Raw genomic sequence first — 26,941 nt, forward strand, 5'->3', positions numbered from 1 at the left:
GCACCATGCTTCAAGCTGAAGGGCCAGCCATGGAACAGAATAAAAAGCAATTAGCACAGAATTGCTTAACTACACCCACCTGACTTTGGTGCATGCATATGGCTTATTGAGACAGCTGATCACCCACCTAGATAGTCCATAACTAGCGGATTACGTGTGCAAGGTGATCCACACTGATCAGCGTGAAGACAGGTCTGTGTGACAGATGAATCCAGACACACAGCAGTGGTAACACACAATTTAGCTCAGTTTGACCAGGTGGCCTCTGGGAATCATTTCAGTGCGTTGCCTGTGGAGTAAGGAAAGGCTAGGGGATGAATCCACGAGCTACCCGAAGGTAGAAGCTTCTTCACAAGCAGCTAAATTGGGTGTTTCTGAGTTAAATCCTCCAGTGCTTGCTCATTGGGTATTTCTCATATATGAATCTATGCGTACTTCAATTTTCATTCTGCAGTTGCATTTCCATTTATATCTTCTTATGTGGAGTCATATACCAGTTAAAAAAGGGGAGGGGAAATGAAAATGGAGAGCAAATAACTTGCAATAACATAAGATAAAATTGTTACCTTACAAAGGAAATGTGTGACACTGAGCACACCAAAAGGTATTACTTCATTAAATAAGGCTGGGCTTGAATATCATACACTGAATGTTGTAGCAGATTAAATGCTAATAATCAGATCAAAAGTGGATATATGAGATGGGAGATGAGACTGGGAAATTGCTTGCCAGACGGAACAAAGAGGAGGACAGGAGTAAAGTTATTAGCTCAATTAAGGAGAAAGATGGTTTGATGAAAACCTACGCTCACAGAAGTAAATCAAGTATTTAGAATATTAAAAAAAAATAACAACCAACCAAAAAACCCAACCAAAACAGAGAGAGAGACTTAATTCTATGGACAGCTTTTCTTTGGCACTCTCTATGCCGATGCATAAAGGTGTTTAGCAGCCTTTCAGTATTTTACAAGGAGTTCCTCAAATGGATCTCACAGATGGGAAATTACTGTTATCCCTGTGTTTTATGGACAGGAAGGGAGAACACTTGTGGTTGCAGCTTTCCCCATCCCTCAGGCTGGGGGTAGTACATGGCTCTCCTGGTGCCTGCCCCCTCGTGGGCCAGCTGCGAGGCCATGAACTCTGCTTTCAAGACAGATTTCCATGATGAAGCATTAAAGAAGTATTTTAGGTACCAGTGATCCCCAGTGCAAGATATTGGTGGATGCTTATGAAGCATTTTCTTATATCCCAGTCTGTTAACTTTTCATTAATTCAGGGATAGTTCTAGAAACATAAAATGTATAACAATAAATTGCCTACACTATAACTAAAAATAAAAATAAAATAACTATCTTAAACCCCAAAGGCCCTCACTAATTGACATGACATGCTAATTAAGCAGTTTTGATCAGAAATAATTAACATAATCCAGCTAGACCAATTAGAGCACAGGGGGGAAAAAAAGAAATTAGAACATTTTAGGAGCTTTAATTTTAAGAGTATCATTTGCAATATGAAATACCAGCTGATTCAGCAAAGTAAGCAGGAGTTCTGAGTTTAGGAAACAAGTTATAACCCACTACACAAGGAAATGGTAGATAAACTGAAAAGCCATGACAAGACATTTTCTTTGTGGCAGTGAGAAGACTAGCAGAAAACCTTTAAAACTTATTATCACCTCTAGAAGAGGCAGGCAGAAGGAGACGGAGCAGTCTAGCTGTTGCAGCAGCACTGAGAGAATGATCTAAATGCTGGTCCCACGCCATCGCCAGCATGGACGGGTGAGAAAAACACAGCCTGTGGGAAGCCTGGGTTTGAAATTTACCCTTGAGAGATGCTGTTAACAATTATTTGTTATTTCCACCGCAGAAGACTGGAAACCTCAAACCTCGCTGTCCTAAACGCAAAGGGAGAGAGAAGAAACCTACTAATGAAACAAACAGTGAGTGATATAATTGCAAATAAAGTGAGACAGCTCTGTGTGGAGATGGTGCAAACAGTTGCTTAATTTGTTTTTGGTAAAAAAACATACCAAGACTTGAACCCACTGAGAGGATCAGCAGTATGGAAGCAAGACAGGGTGGAGGAGTTTGACTTGCAACAGCCAGGCACTATGCAAAGCGTAGAGGGGCTGGGAAGGATGCAGCATTCCACAGGATCACACCAAGGATTGCTTCTGAGGCATCTTTCTCTCTTGCAGGCAGGAGCCAGGCACCATGCCTGCCTAATTATTGAGGCAAAATCCCAGATAAGGTCCCCTGCATGCTTTAATTAAACAGTCTCAGTACCTCTGCCAACTATTTTTCATCCCTGTTTTCAGTGGTGAGATGGGGTGTCCTGTCCCAGGCACACTGTCCCTAGGTTCTCATTCCAGCCAGTCCCCAATGATGCGGTGCCGCCGACAGCGTGCCAGCATGCCCTTTCCCTAGACATGCACCTTCATACAGGCTGGGCCACGTGGGAGGACTAAAGAGCACTTAGATACATTAGCAGGAAGAATATCATGTTGCTATGATGATGCGTTGTACAGTTGGGTTTTTTTCTGGTGGAAAGTTGCCTTGAGAATTTGAGCAGGTGCACAGATAGACTGAGATTTTCAGAATGTACATTTTGGTCTTTAGATCTTAACTGATTTGACCCCAGGGAGAATTCTTGGTAAAACGCTGTATGAAAAACTTTGTGAATAGAAGCTCCCTAGCAGGGAAGATTACATTTATAACTGTCTGTTTAGGTCTTTAACTAATGTTGAGGGGGTTGGAGTTTTTGTTCTTTTGCTTTTTTGTTAAAAAACCCCCCACTCATAGCTATTTTCACGAAGTATACTCTGTGTGCCTAACACAGGAAAATGTCAAATCCTGCAAGAAACTAGCTGCAAATCTCAGCATCTCAAGGTGCTGTCTTGGAACTTCATCTTCTCTTAGTGGCACTAGAACAATAATTCCTTAGGCACAAAATAAACAGCCTGAAGATCACCAAACTGATGTGAAATTTGGACACTACACATGAAATACTGAAGGAAGGGTTTTTTTCTTCTTCAACCTTGACACACACTTTGCTTTCTTGCACATCCCCAAAACTCCTGTCATCTCAGGGAACGTGGATTTCAAGGCTCAGATTCAGCTGGACTGACTAATTACTTGTGTTGTAGTGATCAACCTGCTTAATTTATCACTTCTTTGAACATTTAATTAGCCAACAGTGCAAGACAATTAGGTTCTGAATTAGGATAAATTAAAATGCTAGCTTTGCAGCTTTAAGGATATGCAAGCCACCAATTTCTGCTATGAAAATATTCAACAAAGCAGATAAGAATGCAAAGATCTCAGCCAGGTTAATGATTCTGAAGTAACACAGCCTTTGAAAAGCTAACTGTGAAATGCATATGTTTCATCACAAGTCAATCTGTCTATGCTGAAAAAGAAAAACAAGCAGCTGAAAATGGCAATTTCCTCCTCCTCCATGCTAAACTCCAGCTTCCCTCCGGTGAGTAAGGCCCATCAAACAACCCACACTTCCACTCCTACCCCTGGGTAACTGAGGTCCCAGTTCAATCCCTGTATGCATCCATTTGAGGCAAGGTCACATTTTGTTTTCCTATAAGCAAAGCACTAATTCACATTTCTAAGTACTCTAAAACTGCTTTGGAACTGTCCCAGTATCTGGCAGTTAAATGTTCTTGAACAGATAGAGAATAATAAACCTGAATATAGAGCTTTAATAGGAAAAATGAGCAGTGGAGATGGTTTAAGATTAGTAGTCAATGGAGGCGCTTTTGTACAACCAGCAGAAATGCTTTCATTATGTATGCTGTCATTTGGTTTCCATGACTAAGCCATTGTAATAAACTGAAAAGGACCACAGATAATACTTTCAAAAGTGCTAAAGAATCACAGACCCAATTCTTGCTGGTTTTCCAAGACAGCCTCATTCTCAGTCTTGCACCTGCAGTGCATATTTAGGTGCCTTATTCATATATTTTCAGGATTACTATGGAAAGGATGAGACTCTTGACATCTTTGTGTGTCTTGATACCTGGGTCAAAGCCATGATAGAAAAAATTGGCTGTTAAAATCCTTGGGCTGATTTGACCTCTGAGAGCCTTTGTTCTTGAGGTGTTGGGGACCGGTGCATTTCTTCTTCTTAATGAATATAACTTTACAAATACAGCCTCCAGTGAGATGCAAATGGATTCAGAATCTCTGGAAGAGCTCTGAGAGATGCTCATGCACACCAGTATCAGGCACCTATTGACACAGAAACCAGGGATTGCAAGCAGCAATACCAGTTTAGTTCCAAATAATTCAGACTACACTTTTCAATGGTGTATTTAGTCCTAATTAGTCCATTTTGAATTGTTTGCCCAAACTACACAATAATATCACTTCATTAAAGGGCTTCAATTAAAGAAGAGAGAAAAAAGTTCGCATCAGAAAGCTATCTGCACACTTTATACAAGCATTCTCAAATTAGATATGAAATTACAGTTTCCTGTTACCATGAGAACAGCAACATTTCTCACAGCCTGTTAAAATTATTAACTCAAGGAGCATAGATCTTTTTAAACTTCATTATTATTTATCTAGGGTTGTACAAGCTTTGGCTGTGCCCATACTAACCATCATTAATCACGCATCAAGTGAACTACTGCCAGCACGGAGCGAGCCTCCACCATTTTTTGCCAACAGCTATAATTAGCTTTTATCCTTCCGTTGTCTTTTTTGTACAGCAACGTGTGGACATTGTAGCAGAGACTGCCATAATGAAGAAACGAGAAAAGCTTATGTCTCCAGGAATCTTACAGCTTGTGCTTCACAGCAGCTGGCAAGTTCAGTGGTGGTCTGAGTTCAGTGGTGTGGGGAAAAGGAATAGCGGCGAGGGCCTCAAAACACTCTCCTCGCAGCCAGTACAACCTACAGGTTTCACTGATGGCATCAAGTCACCCAAGAGCTTTGAGGTTGCCATAGCAATGTGCGCGGAGGCCAGCCTTGCTCAAGCAGGACAAGGGCTGCATGTTTTCCCTTCTGGTGGTGATTCGATCCTCTGACGCACAGGCTGCCCTGTCCTCTCCTTCTCACCTCAGCAGCAATTGTAACAGTTTGCTTTCAACAGAGAGAGGGTGAGGAAAAGCCACTGTGAGCATTTGGCTCAGGGCAAGAAAGATTAACGGCAGGAGTGAGGGTCTGAACCAGAGCGCCTGCTGTCAGCATGTGCTGTCAGCAAAGCTGGTCTGATTCATGCTGTACTTCATGTGCTTTGCACGTCCGGATGGCTCGAAGGAGATGGAGGGGACATTTGGAAAACGAAGGATTCCAGCTGCCTCGTTACCTGCTGACACTGGAGTCGCAGTGGCTGCCTGGGCAATCCATCACCACTCTGGCTCCTGCCTAGCTGCCAGCTTTCAGGTTATTCCAGGAGAAGGCATCTCGTTTGGCTGGGTGTCAAAAGGAAACACAAGGTGAATTCCTGTGGGGGGGTGCACAGCTTAGAGGCGTTTCAGTCTTTCTTCATGACATGCTTATTACTAGACTCCTGCTGCCATCCCAGGAAAGGACAGATAAAAGCTTTAGGATTTCACAGTTCGCATTCACAGAATTCCTTGACAATTCTGATTCTCTCCTTTTGTTAAATTGCTACCTAGATACAGTCAAACAGGCTTCAATGCCTTAAGATTAACTGTATTGTCTCCTGTAGGTACCAGCCGGGACTATGGGACTAGCTCAAACAAAGGCGGTGGCAGAAGCCCGTGAATGAGTGTGAGGGAGCGGTACTACACCTTGTGACGAGCGTGACGGTTCCTGTGTACACCTTGGCTCTGCAGGCGGTCAGTGCGTCCACTGTATGTGTACAAAGGTTAGGCCACACAATGCAGTCATCTTGCACTCTGCAAGTGCAATACAAATTAAAAACCAGCCTGGATTCTTTCTTTCTTGTTTTTGGGGGGATGAAAATCACTGTAAAGAGGCCCTACTCCCCCATTCTCAGTTTTCAGAATATCAGTGGCTTTGTGCTCCACATCTGTGCAGCAGTGCCCACTACCAGGAGCTGAGTTGTAGGCCACACTCACTTTTCCTGCTCTCAGAACAATTCTTGTACTTGTAAATCACACATGTTAGTACAAACCAGCTTAGAGGTGTTTTCCCGACGAATCTTTGCAGCTGCATCATTTTAGTTTTACTTAGGTCCTTAAAGGTACAAAGTATTTCCAGAGGGCAGAGCAGCTTATGAACGGAGAGCCGCCCTTTAACCCTCACTGAAACCCATTTTTAAGTAAGCTCAGGCACGAGGCAGCACAGCCAGACTGGTTTCTTCAGTACAGCCAGATCATACTTCGGCTACCTGCAAACCGTGTAATGTTTGATGTACGCACTAGACCTGCATTTTGCCAGTATGAAAAGGGCCCCAGCTCAATGTACTGTCTGCAGCATTTGTAAATTTTTGCCATGTTGTAATACAGCAAATTAAGCTGACACTTCTCACTACTGGAATTACTGATTTGTATTACCTTGCTATCTATCAGATTTTTGGTTACTTGTAAACCCAGAATTTCTTTAGATTCTTACCCAGTGCTTCCAGTAGTTTTGCTGCTTCATCTTCTTAAAGACCCTGACGCTTTTGTGATCAATAGCTACTTACTGTTTACAAAAACAAAAGTCAGATAATAAAGATATGTTCATACTAACTATGAGGATAAAGATAAGATAAAGGAGGAATATCTCAATAGATGAAAATAGGTTTGAAGATAAGGAATGCCCATGAATGAATTCTGGGGAAAATAATAAGATTCCAGAGATAAAGTAAACCATAACAATCTTTATGATAATGGGAGAAGAGAACATTAAGAATTTTATTAGCAAGAACTACAAAAATTAGCTTTCTCCATTTTCATTTTAGAATCAGTGAACATTTTGTTTCCATAATAAAAACAGCAATGAAAATAAAATTGGACACAGGGCATTACACTTCTTCCTCTGCAGGCAAAGATGATTTCTCCTCTGTCAGAGGACTAATATGGACAATCAAGGCTTTAACTCTGGGGGGCATGGTGCATGTTACGAATGTGCCGTCTAACCCAGAGCTCCCTCTGCTTCAGAGCTCAGACTGCATTTGATGAGCATGACTTTGGGAGAGTCCTGCCTTCTCCGCTAGTCACACTAGGAACAGGAATCATCAGTATACTGATGGACAAAGGGGAAAGGTTTCCTTTATTTCTTTCTGTGCATTGGCTACAAATGAAGCCAGGGCAGGAGTCTGTATCCACATGATGCTACAATGCAGGACCTCCCGGCAGATGCTGACGCTGCCTGGCCTGAGCAGGCAGAGAAGCACCATATAATAACAGAGAGCTCAGTATACTGAGCTTAGGCAGAAAAACAGCTGTGCCATTCTGAAACTGCCATGAGAGGCTTTTTGCGGCCTCCCCTCTGCCTTCTTTAATAATCAGATAAGGACTTTGGGATTGCAAAGAACCTGCTAGTGATAGATTCCCTGGATGAAGCTCAACAAAGAAAAGTCCTACAGACAGAGCCACTGGTAGACGCGCAGGGAGCAGAAATCACCTGGGAACAGCTTCAGATGTGTTCCTGAAGCAGAGTGAAGAAACTGCTCAGCTTGATTGAGTAATAGGTCTAGTCTCATGAACTAGCATCTTTGGAATTTTAGGTTGTGACTCAGTTACCAGAGCCATTTTATTAATCTCTGGCAGGAAGCGTACATAGTACACAATGTTTGGTGCAAGAACAGCTTCTTCAGTCAGCAGAAAGAGAATTTAGAATTAGAACTCAGAATTCAGACTCCTGAGATTTTGCAATATTGCAGCCACTGGACCACCAGGGACTACAAGGCTGTAGCAGTGACATGCTCCAGACTTGAAGTTTTCTGCATCTTTAGCTTTTCTAAGACACTTTTCACCAATCCACCTCAGCCACATCATCCTTTCTTAGCACCATCCTAGAGATATGTTCATGAATGCCTCATTGCCAAAGCCCAAATTGGGTTTGGGTTGGCTACTGAAGCCTCACGCTCTGAGATCTTTACTCCCATCTCAATAAAATGTGCATAGCACTTCAAGAACAAAATACAACCTCATCTTGTAATGATCATTATGCTGCATTTTGAAGCCCATTTGTCACTTCTCAGGAGACATTTCTAATATCATAACTTTGCATGCTCACTCACTGTAAAAAAAAAAAAAAGCAAGCTGTTTCCAATGTCCAATCCTGAAAGGGTAGATTGCGTTCAGTGATTGCTCCAATTGCATTGCCAATGAGTCAAAACACTTTTTGCCAGGGCCATTAAGCAGACTAGGGGAACATTCATGTATGTTTAATGCTGAGGAAATCAGTACAATTGAATTCCAAGGATCAGACAGAAAACAAGTAAAATTAGAAAGGTTGATGGAATGAGCAGGGGGAAATGCACACACATTGCTAGAGAACCTCAGCTTGATAAACCTGGCTTTGGGATTTTTGGCAAGCTTGTGTTGTAAGAGTCTTACTCAGATCAGTTTAGCTACTCAACTACCTTGGTATAAGCACTAGCTCTAAATCAGAAGACTACATCCCAGAGCCGTTAGCAACTCCTGCAAAGGTGAATCAGCCAATGCAACACATTTAACTCCATTGGATTCACAGCACTAAGAGTTCAACTGAACACGACTACATCTTCACATAGCAGAGACCCAGTCAGTGCCCAGGTTCAGGCAAGATTTAGATTATTAGTTTAGATGTAGAAGCTACTCAGTAAGTTGTAAGTACTCTGAGCCTATATTGGACTAAGTTAGTTGATAAAAACAAGCTTCACATTCAAAGGTGGACACTGACTTCTGTGGGTTTCTGCAGTGAAGCATGAGACAGGCCGATTGACTTCTAGGCCATTACAGGACCACCCTGCCAATACACCTGCCCTTTCATTAATCTCCCTCCTTTCCAAGCATGAAGAAAGACCCAACATCCATTTTTTCTACATGCAGCTGTGGCAACTTATCCCAGGGAGGGATGTCGTCCTTGAAGTGTTCTGGCCAACATCTCATTGCTTCAGCCCTGTGCAGTGGGTAAAAGCCAGTGAATTTCTTTTCAGGCCACTCTATGATGTCCATGAGAAGCAGTGCGTACTTGTCCTACTGCTCTGCCTCCAAACCCAGCCCACAGCCCTGGAGGCCGTCTCATGGTAACCAGAAAGCCTTGCATCCCCTCTTTCTCTTGTTGGAGCCTTCTCCATTTTAAAGAAGTGACAGGTTTGACATACATGGCTTCCATCCCTTTGAACCATTAAACTGCTATGGATCTAGTTTATTGCCCTTGATTATGAGTCCTCTCTCTTCACCGAGCTGTAAATAAAGGCTTTTGACTTTAAACACAGCTCAGATATGTCATGATTGAAAACAGCCTGCTGCTCTCTCAACATGTTTATCTAATGTCTGCAGGAGGAAGAACAGGGTGCAGGAGAGCAGATGGTGCAGCTATCTCAGTGCAGAGTACAGTCTATGTATGCAATATGTAGACAGCCAGTATTTTCTAATGCAACGCTGTAATTATTGTGGAGAGGATTTTATTTTTAAACTGCAGCTTAAATAAAGCGATTGCTTCAGACCACACAGGCTCAAGCGCAGCTGAAATGACAGCAAGCCTTGCCTCCAGACAGGAGGGAGAATCCCAAATATACAGGCATAGGTGAGCAGGAACGTGGGACAAAGCAGCTACTGAAGGGAGAAGGGATTTCCAGTACAACCAGTGACTTGAAGAGTCCCCTCAAGAAAAAAAATTCTCCTCTTTAGAAACATACTGTAGTGGTGGGAGAGGGCTGGTGTGCTTTGAGAAGAGTATCAGTTGAAACTGCTCAAAACAGTGAAGAAGTGTAAAGGGAAACTGCGAAACTGATGAGGAAGACAACAACTAAAACCACAAAGTAGGGTCTTTCTGGGGGAAGGAAACTGGTGCAAATCAAGGTCAGCACTTACTCTGACCAGATGGTAAGCAACTAGTAACTAGCTATTCTTCCATCATCCAAATACTTGCCTCTATAGCCTCACATCACATGTATTATTCAGTAGGAGCAGACTTACAAAGACCTAATTAATCCTTTCAATTAGGTTAACATTTTCAGTACTTAATTCTAAGTAAAGTGCAGTATTTTGGACTGGTTCAATAAATAGCCTGTGTCACTTATCTCCCTCTCTTGCACAGAATCTCTGAAAAACTAAATAGAGCATGCTGAAATTGGTTTAATGAAAAGGCTTCCTTCGGAAGTTATCTCAGTAAGAAAGGCAGTAGCACAAGGAGGTGTATATCCCTTTGAAATGGGACTGGGGATTGTTAGTTACTTCAGTACAGAAGGGACAGAGATGGGGAATAAGCGAGGGGAAAAAAAGGCTGGGACATTCTTCCCAGTTTAAAGAGAGTGAAGGTGCTGGCTGCTGAGTGCAGGCAGGACTGTGCATGGTGCTGTACAGGGAAAGAAACTAGGCTGCTCTTGCTCCAAATGGCTCAGCCCCAAAAGCCACCGCATGTAGTTAGAGCTGCGCAGACAGTGCCCCACAACACCCCATGTATTAGTGATCCACCAAAGTGGATCCAAATGCTGGAGCCTGCATTTAGGCAAGAAACAACCAAAACAGCAGCATGAGTAATGGAATTTAAGAACTGTCGCACAACAAAGGAGTCGCAGTGATGCCCTCCAACAGTCACTCCTGCCAGGCAATAAGAAAGCATTTTCCTTCTTCAGTGATCTGAAGCTTTTGAAATGAATGTACACTTTCTATTTCTCCCTTCTTCCTGAGATAACGGCAACAGAATACTTAGTGATAATCAGGACTATTGCTAATTTTGCATGGTCTTCAGTAATTTACTTTCCGCATGTCCTCATTTTCCCTATTTGTATAGTGCAGCTTGTACCTACATCATAAGAGCTTTAAAAGGAAAAAGGGATTTATATTAAGCGTGATTCTAATCTCTTTTCCAGCATATATAAATAACTTCTGCACTGAAAATTCAGCCCTGTATTCTGGCATATTTAGATCGATATATTTTTTTAAGGTAAAAAGGTATAAAAAATTACAGAGCACTTGAAAATAAGTGACTGGCTAAAGAATTCTGCTGTCTAACAGAAAATATTTCTAAGTACAAATGACTTTACAATCAGTCTGCACATAACGCAGCAGAGATCTGTTGAGAAGTAATCCTAAGGAGGTGCCAAGACTTCACTACTATTTTGTTCCTTGCATGTTCTTGTAATGTTGGAAAGCCAAAGTCCTGGGAACAGGGAGCAGAAGGGGAGCTCTCTGTTGGTACTTGCCAGTGGATAGGGAGAAGAGCCATCCCATGGTAGCAGCCCCACGGGGAAAGGAGTGCAAGTGAGAAAAGGCACTTGGCTGGACCACTCAGGTCTCATCTGCATGAAATTAGATGTTATATCAAAATTATATGTTCTCTGCAACTTTAAAATAGTATTTGCACTGGTGATTGGGAGCGTCTGGACAAGAGAACTTAAGTTTATGTTACCTGGCTAGCATGGCCACTCCATCAGAGATGGCAAACTGCTGACATACTGGGAAAGAGACCCACAGAGAACTAGTTTGTTTTGGTTAGAAAGACTTCCGAAGGAACTCTCAGGCTGCTGCACTTTTCCAAAAGAGCTAAACATCAGCAGAAGCTGCAGCAAGAAACATGTCCTCCATCAGTTGTAATCTTGATGCTATCATAGCTTCTGCAGCAGTAACAACCCCCAGCAAGCTGGGCTGAGGATGGTGCCGAATGCAGGAGCTTACTACCCAGCACAAAGCCACAGCTACCTGTGGGAGAGACAGTGCAGTCCCAGAGACTTCAAATCCCTCCAGAAGCAGATGGTGAGTACTAGCTATCTCAGCAGACCTCCACAGCTGTGGAAAGAGACTTAGATCATGTACTTTGTCCTCTTACCCCAGGCTGTAAAATTTCTGTGTACGCTAGATCATTCAGTGATGCTACACTATGGGCTCCCTTCAGTGCGTTATGCTTCTTTAAACCCCATGTGTAAAGTCGCTGTTTGATAGTGAGGAAGAATTACTCATTCCTGAATGTCCTGAAAATATAATTGAAGTTCCCTGGATAATGACTAGCAACTTGAGCTGTTTAAATCCAGTCACCTAGTCTCCTGAAGAAAACAGGCCTTTGTGACCATGTGGTCAATCTACCTGTAAAACAACCAGCCCCCCAGAAATTTATGAACCTGGTAGCCCATCTTCACATAATTTTACTTAGGAATAGACAATTCAAAGGTAACAACATTTCTGCAAATTTTATGGCGATTAGTGTGTAGCTAGAGTAGGAACCCGAATGTGCACCTCTGCCAGGGGAAAGGCAAGTGGATCTCTGTTGTCATATATACTGCTTGGGGGTCACCGTCTACCTTGTATTGCTCAGTGTGGCTCTCACAAAGGACACATAAGGAGGCTGCAGTTACTCTGTGTGAAAAGAGAAAGCAAAAAAAGGAACAAAAAGCTCAGCTTCATAGGAAGCTCAACTCCATTAGCTCCATTGTTCACAGAAAAACTTGATGTTTTTAGCTGAGACCACTAAAAACCAGAGCTTTCCTTTTTAGTGCCAGAACAAATGGTTGAAGCAGTTGGAAATTTCTGAAAATATTAATGGTGGTAGTAATAAAGCACAGAAGGTTCACCGTGTGTGTTTGGTTCTTGTTCTAATGAATTCTGAGTAGAAAAGTGTATTTTAATCATGAAGGACTTTGAAAGTAGTTCATAGTGTTGTGTTTTTATTATTATTTAGTACAATGATTCCTCTTCTCTAAATTCTTGAATCGTTCAGGCAAAAGAAAAAAAAATCTACCCAGCATTTCCTCCACTGACTCCAACAATTCAGGGCTGAACTATCACATGCTTTAGAATGAGGCTCAATCTATTTATTAAAAGCCTTCGTACATAGTCAGTGTACATCAACAGCAAGTAAGCTGTTCTGCAGCCAGAATTCCCCATACCGCCAAAGGAAGAAGTCCAAGTCATCTGGGTGACCTTGATGACCCCAATTAACAGCGAAGCACTAGTTAAAAGTTCATAGGCTCAACTGAGCTTACACTAACAACACTGTGTTCAAAGAAACACTGAAGATTCCAGATGTTTCAAATTTTCTGTGCATTTATAAAAATAAAATGACCTTTTCCTGACTTTTTGCAGAAAAAATAGGAATTAATCTGGAGGGTTTTTTTAGAGATTTGCTGTCCTTGAATCAAAGAGAAGCATTCTTCCTGTTCATGCCACAGAACAGTCTCTAACACCATTCATGGAGGAACCCTGTAGTCCTCCACTGCTCCATCCACTCCAAGGCGGCTGAGGAACCTGCATCAGTGAGGCTGAAAACCGCTCATGCAACACTTCCCTCCTTCAAGTACTTCTGTACTGCACAAACAAGACCACTCAGGTGCAGCCTACTATCAGACCGTTAGCATCTGAACCTGTTGGCTGGTGGTTTTTTGGTGAATATTTTTTTTTTTTGTCCCTTCTATTGTGAGTTTTAGACGGGGCACAGCTGGAAGCTTTGAAAGTAGTTCTGTGTTGTATTACTGCTACAACAAACAAGTGGTTTCATTTCTCACACTAAAAGAGAAGAAAAAGTAATCTGTACAAGGTGATGGATGATTGCACTCACCATTTGTAACAAGTTTTAATAAAATTGCAGGAGGGTTTTTCTTCCCTACCGCATTCCAACAGCCGGTAATTTTTTAAAACCTCTTTCAGAGTCACAGATGTTACATCCTTCTCCTTAGCTTAGAGATACTCTGTCTTTAACGAGTAGTTAAAAGGCACAGAGGTTATTCCTGTGGTCTCTTCATATACTAAGATTGATAGGTCATTCACACAACTACAAACTGACTTGTTATGAAAAACTACAGCAAACCCACCACACATCCAGGATTTCCCATATGATGCCATCTGTTGCCCTGCGGACGTGTGCATGGGCATGTTTCAAGCACTTGCACCATGCTTTGAGGGAAATTTTGGACTCAAGGCTGCCTGGTTCTAATTTTTCTTTTTGTGAGAGCCCGATGCACTGCTGGACTGCAGTGGATGCCAACCCTGTGATCCCCGGACCAAGCACAGGCCTCGCGTGCTGCTGTGTGGAGGCCGACAGCTTCCAGGAGGTACCTGCTCTCCGGTGGATGCACAACCAAGGCTTCTGCACGTGTTTATCTGAGCTGCCAGGGATGGATGTGCAGTGCGAGTCGTGGGCAACCAGTGCTACACAGCTTAAGTCAATATAGGAGCTGCCTTCACCTGTACTGGGGCTGCTTTAGGGTGCATAGGCACCCCCACAACAGGTGCACAGCTCGGTTCCTGCTGTTAAATCACCTCAGCTGGGGACGGAGCCTTCATGGGCCCCAAACCAACGGCTCCCGGTGCCCCCACCCACCCCAGGGAGTCTCTCTCGTGGGCTTTAGGGGGCGGAGGGCGCTACCGCTCCCAGCTGCACAGCTGTGCCAAGCACCGCGGGTCAGGTGTGCCTCGACCTAGGGGGTTTGTGGTCTTGCAGGCCTCCTCTCACCTGTATGCGGGCACCTCACGGCTCTGCCGCGGGCAGGTCCGGGCGGCAGCGCCTCACGGCTCCCCTCAGGGGCCCAGTAGCGGCGCCTCACGGCTGCCCTCGGGGGCCGGGCCGGCCGGGCCAGGCAGCAGCGCGTCGTCCCGCCAGCACAGGAAGGCGACGGAGGCCGCCGGGCCTCAGGCTGGCCGGGGCAGGTGAGCGCATCCCTTCCGCGGCCGGGCTCTCCCCTCAGCGGCGTGGCGGGGCATGGGCCCGGCGCGCTCTCCCCTCAGCGGGCCCGGCGCTCCTCTGCCGCCGCTGGACGTGCGGCGGGATTCAACGCCCTTCTCCCGCTGTCGCTGGGCGCTTCTCCCTGGCGTGGGCGCGCACCCGAGGGCGGAGAGGGCTCGGGCTGGGGGGGCTGCGGCGTTCCCGCCATCTGCTGACAGGAGGGCGGCTGCCCCGCGGGCGGGAGTGTGGCCGGGGGAGGAAGCCGATAAACCCCATGTTTGTGTAAAAAAGACAAAAAAGAAGCGTCCACCTCAGAGCATCTCAAAGCAGTGCGATATAAAGTGTCAGAAACTCCAGTCGTTCGTGCAAGGAACGTATTTAACCAACGGCTTTGCCTCGGCCCCGCGGCGGGCGGGGGGGTCTGTCCCAGGGCAGCTGCAGGGTGCCTTTGGGCAGGGGCACAAGAGCAGCCTGAGCATGCGCAGCGCTTCACCACGTTGTAGTCCCCCTCCAGTAAGGTGTATTTTTACTGCACGTTAGTCGTAATTAAGTTCAAATATAGCTCTGAGAGAGGTGTGCCAGGCGGTGTGGGTCTCCCTCGCGGGTGGGGAAGGTGGGCTCGCGTCAGGCCTGGGGGGTGCTGGCCAGCCCCTTCGCCACAGGGCTGGTGTGGGATGAGCTGTCAGCGGAGAGTATAATGCAGGCTAGACCGTGCTGAGGTGTTTCCTGGAGAAAAGGTAGCAGTTCTAATTGTGTGAAACAACTGCTTCAAACTTCCTGGCGAGGATAAGAGAATAAATTAGGCAGTTTGCACAAAGTGGGGAGGCGGCGGGAAAGGAGCTTTACAAATTCTGTTGCACCACTGACTAAGTGCTGATTTACAGTAATTCCTTTCATTTCTTTTCTAATTAAACATCTCCTGAAGGATCAGGCCTGTCAATGTGATCTGAGGCCTATAGCCTGAAGTGTAAAGTGAGGCAAATTGCCTGACTTACTTGCAATGATAGAGTCATTTTGGAAGGAGATTGAAAATCAATACTTGTCATCCCTGTGCAGTGCTCTTTATTCAGAGGGGCAATTTGTAAGTGTAATCTGTATGAGTGTAGTGGGAGCATACAAAGTTACAGTACTAGTCATGCAGAGTGAAATGACAGAATATAAAATATAGGCTTATTGCCATTTTATTCGTATTAATGTCAAAGAAGCTTATGAATAAGCACAACATTTTAATTCAGTGCTGTGCAGTCAGGCCACTTGCTGCAGTTTTTGGCTTAAGCTGCAGTCAACATTACGGGCACCAGTGTTTGACATAATTTCCTCATTGACAATGTCAGTATCTGTGTGCATCTGCTTTCAGCAGTGGCAAGACAAACAAGGCCTTATTAAAAAAAAAAAAAAAAGGAAAATGGATTGAGAATACAGCAAACAAGCTCTTGGTGATCACAGAGCTTAGTCAAACTCCAAGAGGATGGCAGCACTAGAGTGCAGATGCAATCACAGAGGACAAGAGGCACTCAAGATCTTGTGCTTTTCTCAAATGAGAGTACTCAAGAGTGGAAGACTGACAGTTCCAGCTTACTCCAAGTGTAATACAGTCAGGTGCCTTGTTAGCTTCCCCTTGCAATGCTGGCAGCTCACTTTAATCTGCACAATGAACAGTTTTCCTCCTGAATCTCTCCTGAATTTGCCCATTATGACAATTATTGGGACAAATTATTAGGACAAATTAGAGAGGGACAAATGGGCCTCAGTTACAGCAGTAAGGCTGCTCAGCTCACTTTACAGATTCACTGATTCAGAGCTAGAGAAGGGAGCTGTAATTCTGTTGGCATTGCTACCTCTGTGCTGTTATTCATCTAAAGTATTCTCTCATGCTGGAAAAAAAGCTGTGACAACATAAAATGTAATATGGCATTTCTCTGTCTGGAAAATGAGTTAAAACCCCCAACACAATTATTCAGAAAAAAACTCCTCAGAGCACTACTCCCCTCCCAAAACAGAGATTATAAAATTATAAAGGTTATGAAACCGGCCTTCAGTCTTCCTGTGGGAGGCCTGTGCCCGAGAATTGTCCTATGGAGAATATGGGTTTCCTATGGATGTATATTTAGCTTCTCATCTGGCTCAAAGTCAATTTTAAGTAGCAATGTTTCAACTTTCTTCCTGAGTGTGGGTTCAGTTCATTGCACACTACCCTAGCTCAAGAGGTAGAGTGGACAAACAGAAAACAAACACTTCCCACAACATCACCTGCCAGAGCTCCTAGATCGCATTATAATAATTTTTAAACAATGAAAAGATTTCATTGCCACTGTCTCCATGTTTAAAGATTGATACTTTAGTAACCAGACCTGTTGACAAAAGTGGGTATTTGGAAACTGTGAATTGCTGAAGTTGTTTTAGAGCACAGTCTCACAAGATTCCCAAACCTTATCTACTTGGGCTGGAGGAGTAGGAAAGCTCAGGGACATGCTTCTTGATGGTGCTGCATCCTCCTCCCAGCCCACCCGAAAGCAATTGGCATGTCATGTTTCCTGCAGATGGACCACAAATGGCGCATGTACAGCTGATGCGCTCTGGCACTCGGGGAATGAGATTGCATTTGCCAGTTAGCTTGCCAGCCAGAAGCCAGATTTAATTTGGAAGAGAATGGTCCACAGTTGTTGCAGAAATAGCAAAGAGCAGATTTTTAATCATCCTCTGTTCCTCCCTGTTCAGTCTCATCCCCTAATTGGTAAATGAGAGACCCAATCAGCTCAAATCAGGGGAAAAATGTATCACAAGCAGCCAGTGAGACAGAAAACAGAGGTACCCACTCCTTGATATCATGATCTTGCAGCTGTTTACAAGTCAGATTTAGCTAATCAGAGGGTCCCAGGGAGCAATTAGTCTCTCTTTCTAGGTTCCATGTGTAAATTCTAGTAGAAAAGAGCTTTTTTCCGCTTGCTGCCCTGATTATTTTTGCATGCTGTTAACTATTTGCCGGTTTATCCACCAGAAGGGACATATAATGTCATTTTATATGTTTGTAGATAAACATAGCTAGACTGATCAGAAATTAAAGTGTTTTTAATTGAGTGTAGTAAAGTGCTTGGAAGAAGTAAGTTTCACATTATTTTCTGTGTTTATTAATCATGGAGGTCTTTACCTTCCTGTATTTCTTCTTTGGTAGTATACTTTCCTTCAGCCTGAATTAATTCCTTAAGCCATGATCCTTAAAGAATAAAGACTGCCTCAGCCTCTAGACTTTCAGCTGCTCAAGCAGGGCTTGTTTTTAGCTGACAACAGCTCAACAATTGGCCTTTCAAGATACCTGAATCTCAGAAACTTGAAATGACATCTCACTTTAGGAATGTCTGGCTTGATTGTGCATGATTGTTCTTCATAAAGAGATCATCTGCTTTGGATAGTGCCCTTCCGTTTCTGGGACAGGACACCCTGTTCTGGGAAGGATGGGGTGGTAGACTATAGCCCTGAATATGTAACAGAATTTCCATGTTCTTGGACATCAGTGTTTAGATATGTTTCTTGTAGACTGATCTGCTGAAGCTCTTGCTTGCCATCTCACGGCTGAGCCCCAAATGTGTTGCACATGTTGAACCTTTGTGCCCTGCTGCCTGCACATTATTTAAACTGGTTCCTATAAGCTTTAGTCTGTAATGCGCTGCCTTCTGCATCTCTGCTACACAGGCTCCTTTCCCATGGGCCTCAATTGTCTCCTTGGTGATGTCTATTACTGCAGGATTATCTGTGGGACTTGGGTAGCTGGAAAATATTAGATCTGTAATCTCAGCTTTCTAAGGACTTTTTTTATATATAGTTGTTGTCTTCACCTATTGTTCTGTTATCTGCCAGCTACACTTACAAACTTGCATTTTACAAGCTGCTGTGTGTTTCTCATGTTTCTTTATGCTGCTTTTTAAGTGAGTTCTCATTGGCTTTAGACTGTCAGGCTCTCTGGAGCTTTAACATTGGATTTGCAGAAGTACAGTGATGCCCCGAAGGCCTTTGGGCATGTCAAATACAGCCCTGGGAGGTCACCAACCTGGGCCTGCGGTGCTGTCCACAGTCTTGTGCTTTCTCTTGGAAAATGCCAGATTTATATAAGCCATCAGTAATTATGTGTTAGTTGAAAGCTGGTTCAGCTATAGACAAAATGTCATTGCCTCCTGCCAGGCCAGGTTTGAGCCTTGAACATCTGACCTAAAACCTGCAAAAACCCAGTGGGTCCTGTTGAACTCGATGGCAAGAGCCTTCACTGGCTGTACCCCAGAAGAAGACAGCTCACCCCACTGCAAGACATGCTCAGTAGACCTTTCAACCACCCCTGGGATGCTGCTCAGGAACATCAGTGAGAAGAATTAGGGTTACAGTGGCTGTCCCTGCCATATACTTACTAATCCAAAGGGGGATGATACTTTGGCAACAGCTTGGGAAGTTACCTGGAGCAAATTATGACATAAGTGACTTGAATAGCACTTTGGAGATGCAGTAACCATGGAAACCTGAGGGAGAAACTGTTTCTCAACTTTCAATGCCAGCCTGACAGTTTAAAAAGTCTTCATTAATACTTTGATGTGATTTGTGTGTGTTAGATTCTGAGCACTGTATACAAGCTCTTTTGGGGGTAAAAAAAAGTGCAGAGTATTAATAACAGAGGAGAAGTAAGGGAGTGCGTTTCATGTCAGCAGAGCTGGGTGCAGTGGCTGTGATGAAGCAGTGCCGATTGACTTGTGGTGCTGCTCAAGCCAGTGTTTCTTAGGCAGTGAAATGATAGTTTGGTTTTGGTTGGTCTCTGTACCGGCTTGTGCCTTGCAAAGTGTTTCAGTTTAAAACTGTTGTACAAATGTGATTGAATTAGAGCACCCTCAAGTACAGATATGGTTACACTGGTACAGAAATGTTAGGTCTTTTAAAAGTTACGATGATGTATTGGTAATCACATTAGGAAGTCAAATGGCTCATTTCTGAAGTGGTATAGCTGGACAAAAAGTATGTGCCACTATTCAAAGTATACTTGAATTCCATGAAAACATCAAGTTCAATGCTCTATAGCTACCAGAAGAGCAAATAATAACAAAAAATTCAAAAGTTCTTAGAAAAGGAGTAGATGAAAAATAAAAATATATCATTAAAAGTTGAAGCGACTGTGCTCAAGACCCAACAGCAGAAGTGTTAGTAGGTCTATGAAACCCCTTGCCAAAGACTGTCATACTTGCAAAAAGAGTACGTGGGACCCAAAAAGCCTGTGCAGCATTTGGAGAAGACATCTACTGAGTGTTACTAGGTAGACAAATAATATTAGAATCAAGAAATTCCTTGAGTTTGAAAATGGTCAGAGACTGTGAGACTACATGGGAAGTGCCACATACATTTGCACAGTTCTTGCCTATCTCTGGGTGCCAACTGTGGCCCTTGTTGAAGAGGAGGTACTTGGCTGGATGAACCCAGGTACAGCTGCTTTGATGTTCTTAGCTGACTTAATGAGAGTGTTAATGCATAAGCAAACATGTCAGATAGAAGTGGTCGTTTATGCTCGCTGATGTATACCGTAGGCACTTCTCTGACAAGTGTAGTTCAGTTTTAATTGCTTATAATAATGCTTATTGTGGAAAGTGGTGTCAAATCTTTACTAAGAATTAGTCTAACTTTTTGTTTGCACAAATAATAGGGTATTTGCAAAGTGTGGGACTCTGTAGTAGTGGGTTTTTTTTAAAGTGAAATTGTTTCTCTTCAAAGAGACATGTAGAAGAAGATAAATGAAATTACTCTGCAGATTGTGAATGTATTATAGTATTAATTCTTTCCTGTAAACTGCTGCTAATCTTTTTCTACTTAATTCTTTCCTAAATTCCTGGTGCTGGTTCCTGCTATAATTATTTCTTATACAATTAATTCTGTTTATACAACTTGCATTCAGTAATTTTCAGTTAAAGGTATCAACATAAAGGCAGTTAGAACGTTTCCACGTTTGATCTGGTTCAGGGTTTCTGGTACCATGTTACACCGTCGCGGCTAATGCCCGCTGTCAGAGGCGCAGCCTGGCTGAACCGTGATGCTCAGCAGCAGCCGTGCCGGAGCCTGGGTGAGTGCTCAGAGCGCCATATGCCTGCTGCACTGCAGCAGCCCAGAGAGATGGTATGGGGAGGGGGACAGCCCTTCTGGGTTGCCTACCGTGTCACAGCACAGGAGAGCAGATATAGCTCAGGCTTGATGTGCTGGAGGCTGTGGTTCTAGACTTGTCTGTGGACTCAGGTCAGAGTTTAACTTCTGGTGGGGAAGGTTCTCATACAAAACCCAGCACCTAGTTCAAGCTGCTTGGGTCTGAAGCAAAAATGAGAAAGACCAAGGTGTACCTGGTGTCTGATGGCCCACTGTTGTGGTTTGACCCCGGCAGGCAACCAAGTACCACAGAGCTGCTTGCTCACTCCCCCTCACCCAGAGGGATGGGGAGGAGGATTGGAAAGGAATGTAAAACTCAGGGGCTGAGATAAGAACAATTTAACAGGCAGAGCAAAAGCCATGCATGCAAGCAAAGCAAAGCAAGGAATTCATTCACTACTTCCCATGGGCAGGCAGGTGTTTGGCCATCCCCAGGAAAGCCGGGCTTCATCACACGTAATGGTTACTTGGGAAGACAAACACCATAATGCCAAATGTCCCTCCCTTCCTCCTTCTTCCCCCAGTTTATATACTCAGCATGTTGTCATATGGTATGGAATACCTCTTTGGTTAGCCTGGGTCACCTGTCCTGGCTGTGTCCCCTCCCAATTTCCCATGCCACTCCAGCCCTCTCACTGGCAGGGCCCAAGAAACCGCAAAGTCCTTGATTTAGTCTAAATATCACCCAGCAACAACTAGAAACATCAGTGCGTTATCAACAATGTTCTCACATCATAGCCAAAATGCAGCACTGTACTAGCTACTAAGAACAAAGTCAACTCTATCCCAGCTGAAACCAGGACACCCACACATGCCAGTGACAGTCCAGTCAGCGCAGATGACAGCAGCAGGGGTGTCCCAGAAGCTGGATCTGCAGCTTGTGCTGGTGAAGAAGAGGTAAAGTCTGCACATGCCCTGCGTGACCCTGCTCTGGTGACTACAGGGTGCTGAGGCTGTGCCTCCCCAGCTTAGCCTCTTGCTGCACTGAGATCTGCTACCGTGTGATTCAGCCACACAGTCCTCTTGGGGTGTGGAGCTTCCCATGAGCGCAAGCCAATACTAACCAAGTAGGATGCTTACTTTTCTAATGAATTTATTGTTAAAGGTGAATTATCCCAAATCTGGTGCAACATCTAATGTGTTTGATATTTTAGAGTCAGTTAAAATAAACAAACACTGAAGATAATGTTCCCAGCAATCTGGAGGGAATTAACAGCACACTGCAAAGGGTGTTTAAATTACTTCAAAAATTCTAATTAGCCCATGAACAGCAGTGAGTGTGGGACAAATTGCCTGGCTTCAAAACAAGACAATCAAAAAACGACCTCAAAGGAAAGCAAAGGGTGGAGGATGGCTGCCATGAAATAAATGAAAATGACCCCATCCATTTGTTTAAGTAATGGCCTCTTTTGAGGCTTATGTTACATTGTCCCACATTTACAATGTTCTGGGAGATCAAGAGGCGGAGGAGGAGCTTCAATGGGATAGAAAAAGAGCTTTTGACTACTAGAAATGATGACAATAAAATCCCAGATGCTTAGTTGCAATGAAATTAGCTGGAAACTAGTTTGGGGTGGTTGTAGTTGAAATAATCAAAACAATTGTTTTGCCTTAGACTCCACCTTTCCCACAATTATTTCACTTCCCCTATTCATATATAAAACAACAGGAATTTGACTGGAAGCATTTGTGGCTTTATAAATAAACTGTCCCCCTAAAAATTTGGACTCCAAAGGCTTTTCGTACCCTTGATATTTTTCTTTATTGTGACTGTATCAGCGTGTGGTATAATGCTTTACCCTGCAGCATGATCCCTCACCCTGGAATTGTGCCTGGTGTGAAGATCTGAGGACTTGTTAGGAAAAAGTTTCAATGGACAGATTTTGTCTGTCAATATTTATTACTGTTGCCCTTTCAGAGACCATCTGCCTCTTTTGTATAAAATTGAACCAAAGTAGTGTTAGACTTGTGCCATAAAACTTGGATAAATTGTTGGTTTTTTCAGTCTTTGCAATGACACATGCTTTTCCCTGGTCAGTTTTGCTTATTTCAGCTTTGTTTTGTTGTGTAACTGTGACCCTCCTGTGACGAACAATGGGAAAGCAACAAGTTTGCCTTGGAATTCCTGGGGGTTTCTGTGTACTAACCTGAGTCCCTCTCCTGAATCAGGAGAACTAAGAGTACTACATTCTCTGTGTTTTCTTATACGAAGGCTTTTAAGTTGCCTTTCAATCATGAGGAAGCATCAGGAGATAGTAGAGATAAAAAGAGCTGGCTTTATGCAGCTAACTTCTGTTTAGTTAATAGAAGCCCTCAATTTATTACATCTGACTCATGGCACCACCGGTTTGTTTAGTTCTGAGATTTTGACCCTTCAAGTAAAAAGAAGAAAAATGTAGGCATGGCTGATTCCTGCCTTTTTCTTACATGGTAATTGCTGTCACAGTCAGAGGGCTTCCATCCATCATTCAGCTCTGCATAGGGCCATACTTGGTATGTAGTGTGGTACAAGAGTGAATATTACTAATATATTTGTTTCTCAAATGTGCAAACATTTTATTCCATTCTGAAGTCTGCTTGCTTTGGTAATGCAGCTCATTTTTCCTGCAGACTTTTCAAATCTGAAGATGACAGGAAAATGACACAAGGTCTTTCTGGGCCCTGTGAGAACATACACTGCATAGATAATACCTTTGTGATAAAACCCTGAGTTAAATCTAAGTTGGGGAGCCACTCGCTCTCTTTCCAAAATTGTCTTCACTTTAGCCTGTTAGATCTGAGTATCACAGGTTTTGGACTTGGAAACCTTCATTGAGATTTCCAGATATGGGCCTTTAGATCCTGACTACTGGAAGCTCTCACAGGATGTCAGGCCGGACTGGAAATTGTCTTTCCTATCTCGGACCACTGTAAAGTCTCCCTTTATGTGGCTGGGCTGAATCACTGCATGTTTGTTCAGTGTCCCCATGGTTCCTCTCCAAAACCACACATTCATATTTTTTTGATTCACGTCTTTCAAAGCTCATTCCAAAGTGAGCTATTAGCTTTCCCATTGCATGAGGCAGCATTCTCTTCAAGGAGATGAGATTAAAATGTTCAGTGTGTTGAGTGATTGGACTGTCTGAATGTTTCTAGGTGTCCTGTAATGGTCATTAATGTAAATTAGCTATATATTTCATTAACTAAGCCAAAACTTACACTCTGGCTGAATGCTGAAAAAGAACAAACCTATCTGAATTAGATCAAAGAAATTAAAATAAGAACCATTCAATGGTAGCAGTTAATGAACTGTAACTAACTGAAAAAAAGTCTCCTTCCAGTGGCAAAACAGTAAGAGAGAATCAGTTTGTTTTGTAAATGCTCTGAACACATCATTTGCATTACCCTCCACCATTAAATTGTCTAAACATCCCTAAGGGGCTTGCCTGCATGTTTGCCAGGCTGCATAGCCTGAGTGCATTTCAGCACTGTCCTCAATCTGACGTTGATTTCCAGGTCCTTGAAACATTACCAGGTGAGCCACAGGGGGGAAGACCTCATGTCTGGCTGTAAATATACCTCTGCTCTATTTCACTTGGTGAATCTCCACAGTTTTGTTGCATTCTGACTACCAGACTCAGCCATTCCCTCAGTGGACGCATGTCACCAAAGATTTTGATCTACAGGTTCTTCCCTCCGAGTCCTCTGATTTCATTCAGCCATTGCAGAAGCAGCTCAGGCTGTAACTGGGGTTGAGCAATGAACTTTCTGGGGCAAAACTGCTGAGGTTAAAATACTCGCTGTCCTTCAGACTTCTTTCAGAGATTACAGATCCCATGTTCAGTCTGCAGTATTACCTGTCAGACTTGCCCCACATTTAATCTAAGTACAACTTTGCATGCAGAGCACCACATGTACCCCAGAAACCAAGAATCTCCGAGGACCTAATTGCATTATAGAAAATAGACAGATGCATTGTTATCCCTCCATCACAGAGTGGGAAATTATCTGTTCAGAATGACTTAGGATATCTTAGGTCTAGCTAGGAACTACACCCAGCTGAAATGGGGCCTGATTCAGTGCCTCAGTTGGAAGAGTATTTCCACTTCCCTGAGGAGGAGTCCAGATTGAATCCAGGATGTACGTTCAACCCATCGCTTGAGAGAATGTTCAGGCTGTGCTTATCCTTCCAAATCACCAAACATATTTTCACACATAGAACAAAGTGTTCTTAAATTGCCAGTTTCATATGCTATTATTTCTAAAGGACAATGCCCTTCTAAGAATGTTTGCTACTGTTTATTATCCTGAAAAAGTGGGTTTGTTGGGGTTTTTTGGTAGCTGCAAGAAGGCATTAATTTGTAAGTACTGTCTGGGAAGTATTTTTTATGAAGTGTTTTATATTTCCTAAAAATACCAATATGAAACTATTACAAAAGTACTTAAATTATATAGCTCAAACTGGCTGAAAAAGATATTTATTTAAATGTTCTATATAGTTATCAATGCATACCAAATCTGGGAAGGGTATGTGCAAGAAAGGCTAAGTAGATATGTGTGTCTATTTAAAAAAAACCAAACCCAACAACAAACACACAACTGTTTTTGTGTGCTGTGGGATAAGATTTAAAAGGATAATGTGTTGCCTGGGAAAGCAAATTCCTTTCAAGCCCTGGTAATAATATTTCTGTAATACTTCTAATCTTCAAAATAGACCTCCTAACAAAGCTAGGGCAGAGTCTCCCATTCTAAATTAAATCTGCAGTGCTGGTATGGGAAGAGATGTGAAGAGACTTACCAAAGACCGTAATGAGTTTTTGGAGGCAGAGGTGCTGCAGTTCAGGTCCTTTCCTTTTACCTGCTGTGTGCTTTGGCAGTGCCTTCCACTGTCTCAACCTGGCAAGATGTATTTTGGAATTTCTGGTACAGAGAAATGCCAGAACAGCAAATGGTTTCTTCAGTTCACTGTCTAATTTGGGTTCACTCAGTCTTACATAATTTATCTTAATTTCTTCAACAGAGAGAAGTTTTAAAGACTACAGAAGGGAGATAGGGAAAAAACCAAATAAACAAAGAACACTCCCCACCCTACCCCCCCCAAACAAACACACAAAGAAAATCTCAAACCAGAAAGTTTGTCTTCATGGAGTTGACTTTACCAATTTTACCAAGGCTTCCATTCCTCCCATGACTCTCCCAGCTGTTATGCACTAAAAAAAAAAATCTGTATTAACATTCCTGTCATATCAAAATCACAAGTTTTTTTTCTGCTTGCAATAAATATAACTGGAAATATTCAAAATGTGTCCATAATGTAACAGCTCACCAAACCTCCATTGAACAGTGAGAATCATGGATCACACCACATTCTGTTCTTCCTGTCCCCCAAACACTGATTTTGTTTTCTTTCCTGACTTGGATTTTTCGTCACCTTCTTGTAGTATCTTTCCCCTTACAACACATCAATAGCAAAACAACTGATACTGGATTTTTCATACCAGAACAGACTCCCACAGTCTTGGGGAGTTGGAAGCTGTGTGGAGATTGAGTCTGAAAGCCTTTGAATTTGGATTTCCCAAGAAGCTGTTGTGGCTTGTTTACATTTCCTATTTCCTGGCAGAGATGTCAGTTGGTGTTTTCTGACTTTCTCTTCAGGAGAAAAACAGGAATGTAAGATGTGAACTAAAAGGTATGGTGAATTGTCAGCTGCTCCCAGGAGGCAGCCTTGTGCTGGTGCCCTGTGCCTGTACACCCAAGTTTCTCCTGCTCTGTGCTATACCTGAAAACACTTGGCTATGCTTGCAGGCGGGGCTTCCTTAAAAATAGATAATTGCTCCTCATGTGCCATACCTAGGGCTCCCCCTCCTCTACCTGCAAGAGTATGTACAAAGTCTCGAAGATGGATGGCCCTTCAGTGTGACACAATAGCTTTTTAATTTGACATTAAACGCATTGAAAGCTGTTAAAGTGCAGGCCAGTGGAGATCTGTATAAGCTGTCCTAGCCAAAAGGTTGCTCAACAACACCAACCTCCTGTCCTAGACCTGTGCACCATCTTGCCTTA

The 26,941-nt window shown here is 43.3% G+C and overlaps 1 long non-coding RNA gene across 1 annotated transcript in view; it reads left to right on the forward strand.

Moving 5' to 3' along the window:
- LOC130147436 (uncharacterized) overlaps positions 1–26,941 on the forward strand; it is a 317,093-nt gene that overhangs the window by 62,644 nt on the left and 227,508 nt on the right. Inside the window, exons 12-13 of the long non-coding RNA XR_008821244.1 lie at positions 1,639–1,780; positions 1,869–11,838. This is a non-coding gene — a long non-coding RNA (uncharacterized LOC130147436). The remainder of the gene's footprint in view (positions 1–1,638; positions 1,781–1,868; positions 11,839–26,941) is intronic.

The sequence above is a fragment of the Falco biarmicus genome, chromosome 1 (assembly GCF_023638135.1).
Source record: "Falco biarmicus isolate bFalBia1 chromosome 1, bFalBia1.pri, whole genome shotgun sequence".
In the NCBI taxonomy this organism is placed as follows: domain Eukaryota; kingdom Metazoa; phylum Chordata; class Aves; order Falconiformes; family Falconidae; genus Falco; species Falco biarmicus.